Source organism: Miniopterus natalensis, chromosome 3 (assembly GCF_054644295.1).
Source record: "Miniopterus natalensis isolate mMinNat1 chromosome 3, mMinNat1.hap1, whole genome shotgun sequence".
Taxonomy (NCBI): Eukaryota; Metazoa; Chordata; class Mammalia; order Chiroptera; family Miniopteridae; genus Miniopterus; species Miniopterus natalensis.
The window spans coordinates 67816415-67832691 of NC_142083.1; the positions used below are offsets into that span (position 1 = coordinate 67816415).

Consider the following 16277-nt stretch of genomic DNA (forward strand, 5'->3'; position numbering starts at 1 on the left):
GTATGTACTTAAAATCTTACATATGATAAATTACAATAAACAAATTACAACACTGCAGAACATGCTCTTGGCTGTTTATGTCAAAAAAAAGCAGAGAGAGAAATTCAGTTTCTCAATAGGAAATGGAATTAAAAGCATGTGAATGTCTTCTGCTGGCCTTTCAGGTGGTCCTCATTTCAGTGACTATAGGTAACTTTGGCTCACAACGATCTTGTCCAAATGGGTCCAGGGCAAGGCTGGCCCCCCACCATGCCCACCTAATAGTACAACTGCATCTTTCCTGAAATACAAAAGAGCAGCCCGTGGACTCCAGAGGCACTGCGTGCAATGGCACACTACTCATCCAGGGGACCCCAGGGTTTGAACAACCAGGTCCTTCCTTTTGTATGGGTAACCTACTTTCAATGACTGGCTCACACATGATACACATCCCCATTCTCACTAATCCAGATGGTGCTGAGCTTCTCAGGGTCGTGGGGGCCACTCTTGTCCCCTGGAATGGGCCAAGGCAGGCGGATGCCCCTCAACAGAAGGACCAGAACTTGCTTCCTCACGCTGTTCTCCGAGGCAGCACCAGGCCAGCAGCCACATCCTGGAGCAACGGTGTCGCCCCGAACGGCTCTGCCGAGCGAACTTCCTCGAGTCATCTCTCCTGGGAAAGAGATTTCTTAAAAACCATTTAAAGCTTTCCAAAGGGCAAAAGCGAGATGGTCGTGAGCCAGCGTTGCCATAAGTGCTTCCACTCTCCCTGAACTCATTCGGAAATAAGGAAGGAAAGAGACAGTCATCGCTGCTGGCTCGCCACCGCCTTCCCCAGCGCGCCCCCGCTCCCCGCCCTAATTAAGAAGACGCTGAAAGTTAATAAAGTGGTGTCTTAGGCGTTGTTGAATTAAAAAAAGCCATTATTTCAGGCCAAAGTCGTCTCCATCCACCACCCACACTGGAGCACAAAACCTTCTGGGCAGAACCCCCTTGCCCTTCCCTCCTTGGCGAAGCCCTCGGGGGTGGGCGCGCGGGGGGGGGGGGGGGGAGGGAGAGGAAGGGGGGGTGGCAGGGTTGGGGGCTGAACGCTCCTCGCCCACGCAAAACACTCCTCCAGAAGCTCTGAAGCGCGGCCGTGTCCCGGGACCGAGCCCGCGCTCCGTTCCCCCGCCCGGTCTCTCCGCCGGGTGTCGGCTGGGTCCCGGGAACGGTCTGCGGCCAGTGCGGCGGCGGCTGGCGCGCGGGTCCCGGTGAGCGGCGGTTTCGCGGAGCGCGGCGGGCAGGGGGGCGGCGGAGAGCGAGGGGCGCGGGGAAAGTAGGCGGGGAGGGGAGCCCAGGCGGGGAGCGGCGCGGGCGGCGGAGGCAGGGGCGCGGAAGGTGGAGACGGAAGAGCAGGTTCGCGGACAGGCGCCGGCGGGGGGCGGGGGTCGCGGGCGGGCGGGCGGCGGGGAGGGAGGGGCGCGGGCCGGGCCCGGGGCGCCGCGCGGGGCGGGAGGGGCGCTGTCAGTCAGGCCGAGCGGGGAGCGCCGGCCGGGGGCGGGCGCCGGGCGCGCGGCAGCGGGAGGGCGCGGCGGCTCCGGCAGCCGGGGCAGTGGCGGCCGCGCCCCCGTTCCCGGGGTGCGCTCAGCGTCCCTCCGCCCCGGGGACTGCCCCCGCCCGCGCGCGCCCTTTGGGGGGCCGGGGAGCAGCGCCGGCGGCCGGCCGCATTGTGACGTAGCGGGGCCGCGGCAGCGCCTCCACCGCCCGCCCGCTCCTGCTGCGGCTGTTCCCGCTCCCGCCGCCGCCGCCGTCCGTCCGTCCGTCCGTCAGTCGTTCCGCGCTCGGGAGCCGCGGGCGCGCCGGGCGCCCCGGGTGAGTCCAGGTCCAGGGCGGGGCGCGCCGCGGGGAGGCAGGGCGGCGGCGCGGGCGGCCGAGCCTCTCCAAGTTTGCGGCGGGCGACTCGGGCGGGTGTCGCCCCTGCTTCCCCAGCCCACGGGCCCCCTTTGTGCCGCGAGTCCCGGCGGCTCCGGTAGCGGCCGCGACTCTGCAGGAAGGGTTGGGGGGGGGAGGTCTCTATAGTAACGGCGGCGGCGGCGGCTTTCCCCGGGGGAAGCGGGTAGGAGCCCCCGCCGCGGCTGCCGAAGCGCTGTCCTTCGCATTCGCCGGCGTCCTGTGCTCATCCTTGCTGCCACCTCGGACCTTCTCGGGGACGCGGGTGGGCAGTGCCGCGGCTCCCGCGAGCTGAGACGACGGAGGGAGAAGTAGTGGTACCAGCAGCAGAACCGACAATAGTAATAGCCGCCAAGGAGGGGCGCCCGGGTGGCTGCGGCCCCGCGCGCGGGTCGCGTCGCCCCGTCCAGCCCCGCTCCCGCCGCCCCGCGTCCCCGCCGGCTGTGTCCGTTTGAGCCGGGCACGCTTCCCTCTCGGCCTTCCCTCGTGATGACTTTCAGGTGGTAAGCGAGGCGACCTGCTCTTTTGGCTATGGTCAAATGCCATGTTTTGTTTATTTCATTTTTATGAAAAGAAAAGAGGGAAAATTACGAGCCATTGCTGGCAGCCATACAGTTTCCACAGGAAATACTAGCGTTCTTGGAGGAACACGCTACTGCTCGCAGGGAAGAAAGTCTTTAGGAAACAAAAAAGGCAACAGCATTGTTGCTCATTTTCAATGCACCGCTAGGAGAGGGGAAACGTGGTTGTTTTTTCCTGTGGGAAAGCTGCTTTCCTTGGGAAAGTTAATTAAGGGAGCTCACTGGCCCTGTCCGTGTTTTTCACTTGCTGGTAGCTGGGCTCCGGTCCTCTTGGCTGTTACTGACAAGTGTCCATCAAAGAGCCGGGAGGAAGGGAGAGCCACTGCAGGACAGTCTCACCACACACCACGTGTTGTGGAGCCCGGCCAGGGTGCAGTTTGCAAAATGAAATAAGGGCTGTCTGGGGAGGTTTATGAGGATTACATGTGTGCAGAGTCTGTCAATTCTCCAAGGTGTCACTCTAAACACGTAATTTCCAAGCACGGCTTTCCTTGCTGATTCTGCAGGAAGGCAAAAACCTATTTCTCTCATTGTACAGCAGACATCCCAGTTGGGAATGGATTGAAATCTGTATTTCATTTGTAAATATTGAAATTTTAAAAGGCAGAAAGACCAAGGTGTGGGAAAGCAGTATGCTAATGTGTTCACATCGGGGAAAGAATGTCTGTTGGGTATTTCTGATGCATCTCAATGTTAAATTACATGCAGCAGGACTGGCGTGCAGGGAGACACCTTGAAGATGTCCTTAAAACTATTTGTAAAAGACGTTACATTTTGGTACCAATCACAGAAGTCTCACTGGAAGGATATACTAACTGAAGATTGCTCATAACCAAACATGTAGGAATTCCCATGGTCTAGAATCGGAAAGAAAAAGGTAATGCTTCTTTTAAGAATCTTTGCGTAGCTCAGTTAGAAATAACATAAAAAAGGGGATATAATTTTGAATATAAACTTCATTTTCTCCATAGGAAGCATTTCATGAGAAGAGATTAGACGATAGATTTGAAATGATGATGCCTTTGTTTTGACACCATGTGGTGACGTCAAAAAGGTAGTGAGCAAAGCAAATGGATTTCTCTGTCTACTATGTCGCAGCTTAGCCAATTCCAGGCAGTGGTTCCGGTGCAGGTGTACAGTGGAAATGCAGAACAGAGGCCAAGAAAGTTTGTGCGTGCTGTTGTTTTGGAAGGAATCGTAGCAGTACTTTACTGCTCTTAAGAGGAGGGAAACCCACACAAACATCTAATACAAACAAATGTCTTTGATATTATCAGAGAAAGCCTGGAGCTGTTTTTTTCTTGCCAGATTTAAGGCATTTCTTGTCAAAGGAGGAAAGCTCCCTAGGAGCAGGTGCACCATTATGAAAAACACGAGGGAATTCCTCTATTAAATGCAAAATCTAATTGAACGGCAGCAAGGAGAGAGTCAGTGACATTCTTAGAATAGAAGCCTTGTTTTTGGCAGTCTGTCAGATTAGGGTTGCGAACCACATAGGAGAAATATGTGTCATGGGAGAAAAATAATATCCTGGTGAAAATCAAACAGTTGCTTCTGTGAAACTTTTACCCCTATGTACTTGTTTCTCTGTGCCCCTTTTCATTGGTTTGCAGGCTCACTTGCGAAAAGTAATTGTCTGAAAATGAATCAATAAAATAGTTCTTAGTATGATATATGCTATGCATGATTTTGCACTTTATAGGTTAGGTAACTAGATTTTATATTTTATGGTTTGCATCTTATCAGATCTTTTTTAAAGTTTTAAAATCAATGATCAAAATATGCATTGAAATGATGAATGTTAATTGATAAGATTGATAGCTGGGCCCTGGAAAAGTACTAACTGATTCCTAAATAATCATTCTGTATTCACTTTGTGTGTAGGTGAGATAAAAATACATAAAATGCACAGTCTCCTCACAAGGGACTTAAGGGGGGAAATAGGACACATAAAAAATTAAATAATGATACAAAACATGAAAGAAGATATTTTAGGATTGAGTCCCCAAGATACTAATTAGTAATTAAGAGGAATTCCTAGGAGAAAGTGACCAAATTAGTTTAGATGTTTTATCAGTCATCCTTTGCTGCATAACAAATCACCCCAAAAGTTGTTGCTTAAAATAATGACTACAGGCTATGATTCTGTAGTCAGAAATGTGGGCTGAATTCAGCTAGCTGGTTCCTCTTCTGGTCTTGGTTGGATTCTCTCAGGAATCTTCATTCAGCTGATGGGTTCGCTGGTGGCAGGATGATCTAGGGTGGCCTAGTTTATGTCCGGCAGTTACTAGGTGTGGGCCAGGTTAACAGGTGACTGGGACATGTGCCTCTCATTCTCTAACCTACTAGCCTGGGCTTCTTTACATGGAAACCAAGCAGTATTCCAAGAGCAGCAGCCGAGCAAATTGCAGTTCAAAAGTGATTGTTAAGCCTCTGTTTGTATTGCATTTGCTACTCTCCCATTGACCAAATCAAGTCATGAGGTCACCCCACATTCAAGGAATGCCCAAAGACCCCACTTAGGAGAGGGAGCTGCAAAAAATTGTAGTCATTTTTGTTCAATCTACTACATGTTTGAGAACACTTTTTCTAGCAAATGTTTTCTGCTGAGGAATGGTGTATTGTGTGAAAAGAGAGATAGGTGGAGCCTGCTTGTAGACAGCCCAGAATTGAGGTTAGGGAATTGCCCTGTAAATCATTGTCCTGTAATCTTTGTTCTGTAAACCATGGGTAGAAGAGAAGTGACACAGGGATAATAAAATTTCAGCCATATCCTTCTGCTAGTGGCACGGGATGGCTTGGAGACAGTTGACTGGTGGCAGAGTCAGCATACCATTGCTGGGAGGTGAGGAAGACTCTGACAAAGCTGGAGGCAGAGAGAATGGGAAGGAAGGGATCCTTTTGGGAGATCCCATGTTTAAGACTGCGTGACTGATTGTAGGGGGTTAGTGAAAGTCTAGAGTCAAAATCATTCTGAGATTTAAAAAAGTGTAAGTGACTGAAAGAATGATTGTGCTATTGTGAAGAATAGAGGAATTAGTGAGTGATTTATTTGGGGGGAGGAGAAAAATTCAGTTCCAGAAAGGTCGATTAAAAGAGATAAATTGAATGTGAAAGTACTTTATAAGCAGCAGAGTATGCTACGAATGTTAGCCATTGCTTAGTGTTTAAATCACAGCAGATTGTGTATAAATTCCTCTAGTTGTAAAGCAACAGAAAATAAAATGCAATGTGGAGGATATTGTAAGGGTCAAAGGAAGTCAGAAGAACCATTCTCGGGATGGAAACGGAACTACTCTGGGGGTCTGGGGAGTAGGAACTGATGTACTTTTTCCTGAGGCACAGCCGGAGGTCTGCCCTTGGACTGCTCTGCCCTTGGACTTAGCACAGAAGGAAAGAGAACGCTTCTGGCATACTCTGAGTGGCATGCACACTGCTGAGCCTGAAGCATTGATTGACAGCCCCACCACAACAGCACTCAATGGGGAGTAGGTAGGTGCTTCCTCAAAGGACATGGGAGCATTGTTGTCAGAAGTGAGAATATACATACGGTGGCAAAACCAACAAATGCCCACCAGGGATGGACACTTGAAGATTTATTTGGGCCTAGCCACTGGGAAGCAGACAGGCCAGGAGGTGACAATTTAAGCATATTTATATAGAGGTGCCGGTGCATTAACAAAGGTTAAATCCATGCTGGTGGTGGGTTTTTCTCATGGAGAGAGAGTAAAGAAAGAAAAGAGGGCCCAGTACAATGTGTCGTCCAGGCTCCTCCATAAATGTCAGTAGATATTTTATGAGAGGGGAGAGAAATTCAAAACATGTTCTGTTTTTTCACCTAAGGGCTCAGTTGAAGTGCTGCTTCACCAGCCCAGTTTTATAACTGGCCAGTCTGAAATTCAGGTGGTTGTCTTAACATCGAGTACAGCTGTTGGGCCAGACAGAAACACCTGGCCTCTCTAACACGGTACAATTAGTCTGAACAGCATACACAGCTGCTCTTTTTGGAAGGGCCTTGGATGGACCAGCTCAAACCAAGCATAGAGTTTTATCATTTTTATTGTACAAGTCTAAGCACACTGAAGATATTCAAGAAATGTTAATGAGTGAATGTGCCATTGTTGGTGCAGTAACATTTTCTAAGGCAGCCTGGCTTGGCTTTTCATTATTTTTGGTAAAATTTGCTATAAAGTCCCTAAATGCCATGTGCAGATTTAAATGTTTTAAGGTACTATTATCACAGTTATGTAGGTTTTTATAATCCACCACTCACAAAAGTAGCCTTTTTTTTTTTTTTTTGAAAAACAATTGTCTTCACCTTTTGCCTTTGTCAAGACTCTTGGCAGCAAGTTCCAGAAATCCAGTCTGTACTTGCTCAAGTAGCAAGGCGCCATATCCTGGCTCCTGTTTGGGAAAAGTTCAGAAAGGATCGATCCACTTCTGATTTTCCTCTCGTCTTCATGGTGGTAAAATGGTCCTCAGCAGCTTCAGGCTTAAACCCTACAGGAAAAAGGAATAATTCAGGATTAACTTTCATTAGACCACTTTGATCCTGTGCACATGCCTCAACCAGTCCTTATGGCCAGGGGTTTGGAGCCTTTGGGAATGGGAGGGTGGTCTGTGTGAGGAGTGGGTGAGAGCTGGAGGAGGTACATGGGAGTGTGGTCAACAACCCTCTTAAACCAAATGCCCTGAGTACTGGGAAGGGGTGGTTTTTACCAAGGAGATATTTGAACAGAGTGGATGCTACGCAAGCAGAAAAAGTAGATACTAGTCCATCTGTTTCCCCTGGAGGATATTTCATCCCTCTTAGTAAGCTCCAAGGCTGTAAACCTGGGAACTATCCTGATCCTGTCTCCTCCCTTCCCTCTTCCACCTAATCAATCTGCTGACTGATCGGGGCTTTCTGCGCATCTCTCAGTGTTACTATTTTTCTCCTTCGGTTTAGCCCTGCCCTGTTTCACTCTTTCAAGTCATCTCTAAAATGCTGCCCCCAGTCTCTCTGCTGCCAGGCCACCCTCCTCACCACCTCCTGAGTGCTCTTTCTAAAGAACAGGTAGGTGAAATTGAATCATGAACCCGTGGTCAAAAGGTACAAGCTTCCATTTATGTGTAAATAAGTCATGGAGATGTGACATACAGCATGGCAACTATAGTTAATAGTACTGTTGCATATTTGAAAGCTAAGAAGGTAGATCTTAGAAGTTCTCATCACAAGAAAAAAAATTATAACCATGTGTGGTAATCAGTGTTCCATTCAGAACCTCATGGGTAGATACAGCCATTCAAAACCTCAAAGCCCTGGGGGTGGGGAAAGTCCAGGCTCCCGACCATGGGTTCCAAGGATCCTCATGATGTGTGGCCTGCCTCCTCCTGTGAACTTAGCAGATGGAGAGGAGGGAGGATGTCCAGTGAAGGCTTCTTCTAGTTGTCAACATCATCCCCATGCTTTGCTGGCCTATATAACACCAGGATCCCCAAATGCTCCATATTGTCTTTCATTTTCATGCTTTTACGTGCTGTTGTTTCTGTGGAATAGTTTCTTTTTGTCCTAGTAAACATCTATTCCTCCTTCCAAATTCATCTCAAGTGTTGCTTTTTCAAGAACACCCCTCCTCCCCAGCCCCTGCACCAGACTGGACCCTGCGGTGCAGTGCTGGCTGGACTTGTCGGTCTCTTCCACTGCTCTGTTCTCTCTTCTCTGCATATCCCTGTGCTTCTCACATAATATATGCTCAGTGACTTTTAAATGAATGAATGAAAAAATGTGTACTGAATCTTTAAAACCTTTAGGATTTTAAGGTGATTTCTTTTTAGGTTTATTCTATTTCTTTTAACTTGATTCTCACATTTGCAGCTCAGTGTTGGACAGGATGGTAGGTTCTCTTTGAAGTTGCTACGCAGACACTCAACAGTGTTCACAACTGTTGTGTGCTCTTTTCCTCTTCAATCACTAAGAGAGACCTTAGGAGAGAAACTGAAAAGCATTAGTGGCCTAAAGTCCATCTCGAAGCTAGAATCTATGGCTCAAAACTCAGGTGAGGAATAATTTTTCTTCCTACCATAAAGAAGGTATTTATTAATAATTAGTATTTATGAGGTGCTTACTCTGTGATGGGTGCTTACCAGATGCCGTACAATTATTTTCCTATTTAATTCTCACAGCAGCCCCAGGAAGGAGGTGTTGTCACTATCACTCTTTTTCTTTATGAGGAGACTATGATTAAAGAGTTGAAGTAGCTCTCTTGCCACCAAGCTTCCCCTTGCCAGACATTGTGGAGCCGCTAGATGCTCATCTGGGTTGATGAGTAGAGTCATTCTTTGGGCTCTTCCATTTCATTCATTATAATTTTTTTGTTTTTGTCCTAAACTGCAATGACCACCTCCTAAGAATGAAACATCCCAGCTGCCTCCCTAGGCCACTGATTATGTCAAAAAGACTATGAAAAAGATGCATTTAAAGAGGTAAGAGCTGCAGTCCTATCATTGAAATTAAATGAATTTCTACTTTAGAAATCCCTGTCCTATTCCTTTGGTTCTGCTGTTGCCAGATATAAAGGCCTCTTAAGAGCCTGTGCTGCAGTCTGTAACATGTAGGCCTCTTGAATAGGCACAGAAAAGGTTTCCTTCTGAGGATGGCTCAGAAAGTTATTCGATACATGAAAGGAGCTAAATGCTTTGGAAGGCACAGAAGCTCAATACTTTTTAACCTGTTTTCAGTCTGAGAGCCTTTTGAGGTTCTGATGTAAGCTATGCATTCTTCCCTTAGAGAAAAAAAGGGTGTACACACACATATTTGCATGCGTGCACATACACACGCCACTTTGAATGAGTTTGGGGTGTTTCCAGGATCTGTTGAAGCCCACTTGTGGATTTCCTAGGGCTCCATAGACTCCAGGTTAAGGACCTGTTTAAAAACTGCAATCCAAAAGAAACATAGCCATTGTTGAGTGTTTACCATGTATCACATGTAACCATTTATTGAGTGTTTACCATGTGCCGGTCCTTTTTGGAAAGTACACTGTTGCTCACTAACCCTCCAAGACGTGCATTATGAGCCCTGTTTTAAGCTGGGGAGAGTGAGGTTCAGAGAAGGAGGTGAGTCTCCCAGCTGCCAAGTGGTGAGAGTGGAATTAAACACAGAACCCAGCTCTGCATCGCTGCTACTTCTCGCCGCCTCCACGCTTGTTCATCTCACCAAGCTGGGCATGAGACCTGCGCGAGTGAGATTCTGGGCCTTTGTTAGTCCTGACTTCCCTCAGCCATCAACGTCCTTGTTTAAAGTCAGTCAAGGGTCTCCTTCTGGCCAAAGAGCCTCCTGGAAGGTCTCCAGCTCACTGTCCTCCTTCGCCTGTCACAGCTCGTCACATGCAGATAATGTCATTGGGGCAATCCAGCACAACTGCTTGACCATTCCTAGATGGGTTCCCAGCTTGTTCCTGAGTGCCGTCTACACATCTGGAAACTTTAACTCAGCAAATCTATTCTGAACAACAAAAGTGACTGCAACGTCTCCTTTGGAACCTGTCCAGAGACATTTACTTGGGACCTGCTGTGTTTCCGGGTCTGTGCTGGGATCTGTGGTCACAGCAGTGAGCACCCAGGTGTTCTTGAGCTTGTGGCACTTCCATTTAGCCTATATCTAGCAGACAAGGGGGCTAACAAATAACTTAAAGTGTGAGAAGTTATAAAGGACATCAAAAGGATGTATTCTGCGCGAGTTTCTATTCTTGCGCAGCTTCAAAGTTCTAGTGGCAAACGTTTGTCTACTTCTCTATCCCTGTCCTCCCTCCCTTAGGCTGTTTAGAGCACTTCAGGCTTCCAGAAACTTGGCTGACAGAGTAACCGGGACACAGCAGCAGAGCTGTTCATCTTAGTCCCCGCTTTGTAGATGAGAAGGCAGGATGACCAAGGGACTGGCCTTAGGTGGGGTGGAGACAGGGCTAACTAGGTAGTCTGGTCTTGGGCAGAGAATGGCTCTCCGTAAACCACAGGCTGCTGCTGATTTATTCACGATGTGATGGTTGTCATTGTTTTGGGCCTTTATGTTGCGGTCGCTCTGCTGCAAATGAATGGGCAGGCAAGCACCCTCAGGCAAGCGCATGCCAGCCTCTGCCTCCTCGGCTCAGCAGCCCCTGCCAGGCTCTCCTGGGTGTTGTCTCTTTTCTCATTCTGGTCACTTCTCCCCACCCGCCCACCTGCCCGAGGCAGCCTCCCAGGTGTCCTCCCCCAGTGTTGTCCTGTGACTGCTTAGACCAGAACTGGCTGCTAGAAATAACAGGATCCATGAAAGTGAGCGACATAGGTAATGTCAAACTGTCTAGTAGGCATATTAAGAAAAGTAAAAGGATACAGGCAAAATAATAATGTATTTTACTTAACTCAATATATCCAAAATATTAGAATTGCCCTGTTAATCTATATTTAAAAATCATTAACCATTCTTTGCATTCTTTTTTTTTTTTTCAAATTCTTTGAAATTTGGGCTGTACTTTATTCTTAACTCAGACTAGCCACACTTGCAATCCTCAGTAACCACGTTAGGCTAACGGGTTCCATAGTGGTGGACTGCAGGCTTGGGCTCTGAGGAGGACCCTGGCCTCCGTCCCCCTCAGCTCTTAGCTTGCACCTCTGCTGTTGCTTGTGCAGGTGGTGGTGCACGTGGCTGTCTGTGCTCTCAAACCTGGCTCTTGAGGGTGGGGCATGCTTCTGCAGGCCTTCACTTGGCGTTTAGAACATTGGAAATGCATTAATCAGGGAGGGGGATTCATTGGTAACCCCAGCTTCTGAAGGGGTTGGTTTGTGGGGGCTCAGCTCACCAACTCTGGAGCCTATCTTTCAACCCCTGATGCTGTCCGGTGCCACAGAACTGCGTTTGAGTCAGATGGAAGGAGAGGAGGGCTCTACAGTCAATAGGAACATTCTAGCCTAGAATTGTACTGAGCCTCTACGGGTCTTGTTTAGCTTTACGTTTTACCTCTTCTAATATTAAATACTAGAGAAATGTATCTGCAATCTAGTAGGTTAAATTGTAGTGGTCTTATTTAACAGGATGGCAAAAAAAGAAGACAGACCAGACAACAAAAACTAAACTCATCCACTGAACAAGCCTTCTACTGAGATTACACAAAAGGCCAACTGACATCTAGAACATAAAGTATATGAGGAAGGAAGAGCCTGCACCAGGGAGCTGTTGGAGTCATCATGATGGGCTTTCTCTCTTTCCACTGGTTTTAGATCATCACTATCCCCCAACCCCCGAATGGGAGATTCATATCACGAGTAAATTTCCCTTTGCACATATAGTATTTAAATTTTGCAAGTGCTTCTAACCAACTAATGTGCTTGCTTGTCTACTTTACCCCTAATGATAAATGTCACTTAAAATAATTCCTACAACCAAGTCTCAAAGATTGGTACTGCCATAAAACCATAACCACATATTCAAATAAATTCAAAGTTTGAAAATGGAAGAAAATACAGGAGTTTGATCTATTAAGTCATATAAACATTTTTAGAAGGGATTCTTGTCTCAGAAAAGGGAATGGTGACCTCAGACCCACTTAAAGAGAGTGCTGAAACAGAAAAAGGAATTAGACTAACCCCCATTTTACCATTTTTTGCCAGTGTCAACCTGGAAAGCTCATTGACCTGCTTGGGGTTTCTGTTTCTCAGAGTGCATACAGCTGTCAGTGTGTAGGAGGACGATGAATGAAGTCTAGAAAATGTTTCAAACAATTCCTCCAAAAACTCTTTGGAACAGTTTGAGGGCAAGGTAGCTTGCCAATATTTCTGCAGAGTCTGAAAAGTTAGAAAAATCATAGCATAGCATCATACAGTAGATAACTACACACTAGCCATGCATAAGTAATTTGTAGATCTTTTTAGTAAGTCGGAGATGGTACAAGACAGACAAAACTTTGCATCTGTTGGCTCCAGTTCTGGGAATGCTGCTTTCACTTTTGAGTCTCTTAAAAAAGAACTTGTGCCTCTCTGTGGCTGTAATAGACTTCTTCCAACATGAAGGCTCTGGTGTGCTGCGTTGGTGTAATTGAAAACCTATAAAAAGGCTGAGAGCTACTTTTGAATTGGCTCAGTGAACTTGGACTGGATTTGTCAAAGTGGTGAAAGGTTTAAAGGAATTTTCGTAAATGAGGTCTCCAAGCTGTGTTTTAACCAGAGAATTCCAATGAACTCCAAGGCCTGTGAACTTGGGGAACAGCGCCTCAGAGAAGAGCAGCCGTATCAAGATGGAAATAAATGATTCATTTTTATTCCCCCGAGTTCTGCAGACATAGGCACACTTAGCCGCTGATCATCATAATTTAGCGGTGCTGTTGCGCACTAAAAATACAATTTAAAAGTCTAATCTTTAATTAAGTTGAGTACTCGCAGATTAACATGGTTACAAATCTCGGGCACTGGATGTAGCACAGTGTTTACTCATGTTGCTAGGAAATAGCAGAGCTCTTTGCGAGTCACAGATTGATTTGCTAAGAGAAGGGATGTGAGCTTCTCCCCGTAAGGTACTTGGTTGTTTCTTCTTTGTTTTGTTACATGATGTGTGTAAATGCATTTTATGCAGCAAGAGTTTTGCACGTGTAGAGCTTTTGCTGGCAATAGAAAGCATAGGAGTGGGTACCTAAGTGAACATTTGGAGGATATTTGAAATAGTGATTTTTACCTACAGCTCTTGGATAAAGTAAGCATTATGAAATATTTGAGTTTTTAATGAAATGAATTTTTCCATGTGTTAGAATTATCTTGTAAATAGATTCTTCTTTAAAAGATAATTACAGTGAGGCTAACTGATGGTTTTACATCCTTGCCATTAGTGGAAAACTGTCAAATTGGTATAGATATTTGATTCAGATTGATGGTTTTCCAAAATCATTTAAACTTGCATGTAGGAAATCAACTCTGCTATTCTTTTTTTCTTTTTCCCCTTTGGAAAACCTCACTGCATAACACATTGTATAATAGTTTTTAAAAATGCAAAGCTAATGGCTTGCACCGCATGAACGGGAGTAGCTATGCCAGCTCCATTGCCTTGTCCCTGAGAAAGATGAAAGATTTTTGTGTGCTATTTCAGTCAGGATCAGGCATGAGAGTGGCCTCTCCAAGCTCAAAAGCAGAACTGAGAAAAATCCTACAGGGACAAATTCCTAGTTGATCTGTTTGAGGCTGGCACTTGGACATGGGGCTGATATTTCAAAGCAGAATCCCTTCCTAAGAAATGGAAAAGAGCAGAATACTTGATTAGTTTGAGGTGCATCGTCAGGGTTGGGATGGCTTGTGCTTATTACAGGATTTTATCCTGTATTCGAGCTCAGAATAACCAGGGGAGTAGGGGAGGGTGCTATTGACGGGCAGGATTGACTGCACTCAGGATACATGCCCATGACCTCTCTTGGTAATTAGCACACTTTCAACTCCCCTCTGGATAATGATTGACTCCTTCCTGTAGAAAGCTCGTTGTTGATTTTGGTAAGAATTGTTTTCTCAGTCTTACCTAGCACAGCTCCAGGTATATACTGTATGATCAACATTTGTTGGTTGAATAAATGAATCCTTCAACAGGTCTTGCAAGTAAATCTATTAATAATATAAGACCCAAGGCTTACTTACTCCATTGAATTAAATAGAGGTTAAGGGCTTGGCTTGTCTTCTCAAAAGATATCATCATGTTACCTATGTTATTTACATTCAGAACGTCCCTCTGAGGCAGGATACTGCCAAACAAGTGGGCAAAATGCCATGCAATGGAAAGTTGCACTGCTCAGCCGCTAGTTGGACTAGGTGATGGAATTGTAAGAGGCCTGACACCTGCTTTTGTAGAACTTTTGATGCTAGAAGGGAATTGGAGATTTGACAATAATGAGGTCGAAAGATAGGATAGCAAAACTGACACACAGGTTATAAGCTTCTTGGGGTGGTAATTCTTTCCTATCATTCTCACTGTCTCCCAAGACACCCAACAGCATGTTTATAAATGGCATGGAATAAGATGGTAGGTAGGGGGCAGAATACCATCCTGGTTTTGAGCATGGACTTGAACCTCAGAGCAAGGCCTGGCTCAGCCTCTTTCTGTGTTTGTGACCCCAGGCAGCTTATGGAACCTCTTGATGTTTTGATTTACTGCTGCTTTTGCTAACAAATATTTAGTGATTACCTCATTTATTCAAGGTAAGTTTTGGATTTTGGGGATAAAATGGGAATAGTGGATGCCAGATCCACTGTCTTCCTTTCCCTACCTGCTCTGTGTGCTGAGATGTTTGGACTGAATCAGCGGGATCCTTTGTTCTTTGGCTCTGGATGGGTTTGGCCATTGGGAGGCATCAGTAGGAGGTGCAGGAAGAGAGTGTGAACTATTTATTCCCTGGGTTCCCTACTTTGCCAGATCACCTCCCGATACAGTAGGCTGCAGCTCCTGACATGCAGCCAGCTCCCTGAGACTGCTTTATGAATTCTGGTAACTGTGCCCTCCTCCAGACACTTCACACTGGTAACGCTTCCCTGTAGTCTCACTGGCTCACTATATCATCTCTTCTGGTTTCTCCAAACCCTGCCCACACCTTTGCAAATGCCTCTCTAGTAAACTACCCTCAAATTTCACTTGAATGCATCTCCTGTTGGGAACCTGACATCAGTGATTACCTGTCTGAGGTCATGGTAAGAATGACATGATTTAGGTAGAATTTAATACAATGATTGGCTCATAGTAAGTATTCAACAAGGTTAAGTGTTATCATCATCAGTTTTGGTGGTTTTGTGTGCTTTTTTACAAAATAGTGGGTTTGCCATATTATTACATTTCTTTCAAATTTTAAAAAGATAAGAAACCTATACTCCTACAAATGTTAAAAATGGAAAAAGTGAAACATATACTCAAGGGCTAAAGTCACAGTGCTTTGGTGGCAACACTAAAAAGTGAATTGAAGATTTTTTACCTTGTTTCTTTGTACAGGGTACACAGTCACCACATGGCTGCAAAAGAAACTTGCAACACCAAAGTATTTGGTAAATTAAAACATAACCTACTGTTATAATTGGGTATACCTAATGTGATTAACCCTATTCATGACCACTGAATAATAATTGGTTTGAATCATGGACGGTTCAGCATCTTCATTTAATTACTGGAAGGGTGAGGGCTAAGCATTTTCACATTTATACCCTCTTGGTAGTTTCAAGGCAGATGATTCTTAGGACTGACTTTCTTGTGGGCTACTGAGGGTAGATCTGTTTATTTATAATCAAAGCTGATTTAGGATACCAGCCCTATGATGCTTTTATGGTAGATTTTCTGCATATAACACATTTTTCTAACTTCTGTCTTAAAGTCCTCATTCTTTAGTCACACAAAATAGGTCACTCTGTTATATTTAGTCATCTCATCTATAACTTATAGTACACCCATGGAACTGTCAAGAATGAAGACTAAAATTCCTGAAGAAGGAGGGGTTGGTTTGAAAAAGAACATCCAAGAACTTCTTTCCATTTTGTGATAAATTTGTCATAGTTGTTGACATTTCAGACCACATCAATGTATCTTTCATTGTCTTGGAAAAATTGTATAAGTATTTTCTAACTAGAAAGAAAATGAATTTCAGAAATGTCTTCTTTCTACAATTTAAGTAGAGTCAAGGGAAGAGTAGCTATTTGAAAGGCCTTTTGATGTCAGTCCAAATAAGGATTTATAGGTTGTCCCTTCTGTGAGCTGAGTAGGCAAAAACAAATATCCTGTTGCCAGGAGAGCCAATGCTTCTAGAAGGGATGATTGCC

At 45.7% G+C, this 16277-nt stretch overlaps 1 protein-coding gene across 4 annotated transcripts in view; it reads left to right on the plus strand.

Moving 5' to 3' along the window:
* The first annotated feature begins 1114 nt into the window (after positions 1–1114).
* Positions 1115–16277, plus strand: part of SNCAIP (synuclein alpha interacting protein) — a 139362-nt gene continuing 124199 nt past the window's right edge. Inside the window, exon 1 of one of the 4 annotated variants that reach the window (XM_087815512.1) lies at positions 1115–1232. The gene's annotated coding sequence lies outside the window, so the exon portion shown is untranslated. Of the gene's footprint in view, positions 1233–1747; positions 1834–2338; positions 2415–16277 lie in introns of those variants that run through there. The other 3 variants (XM_087815513.1, XM_087815511.1, XM_016217761.2) reach the window with 3 other exon arrangements.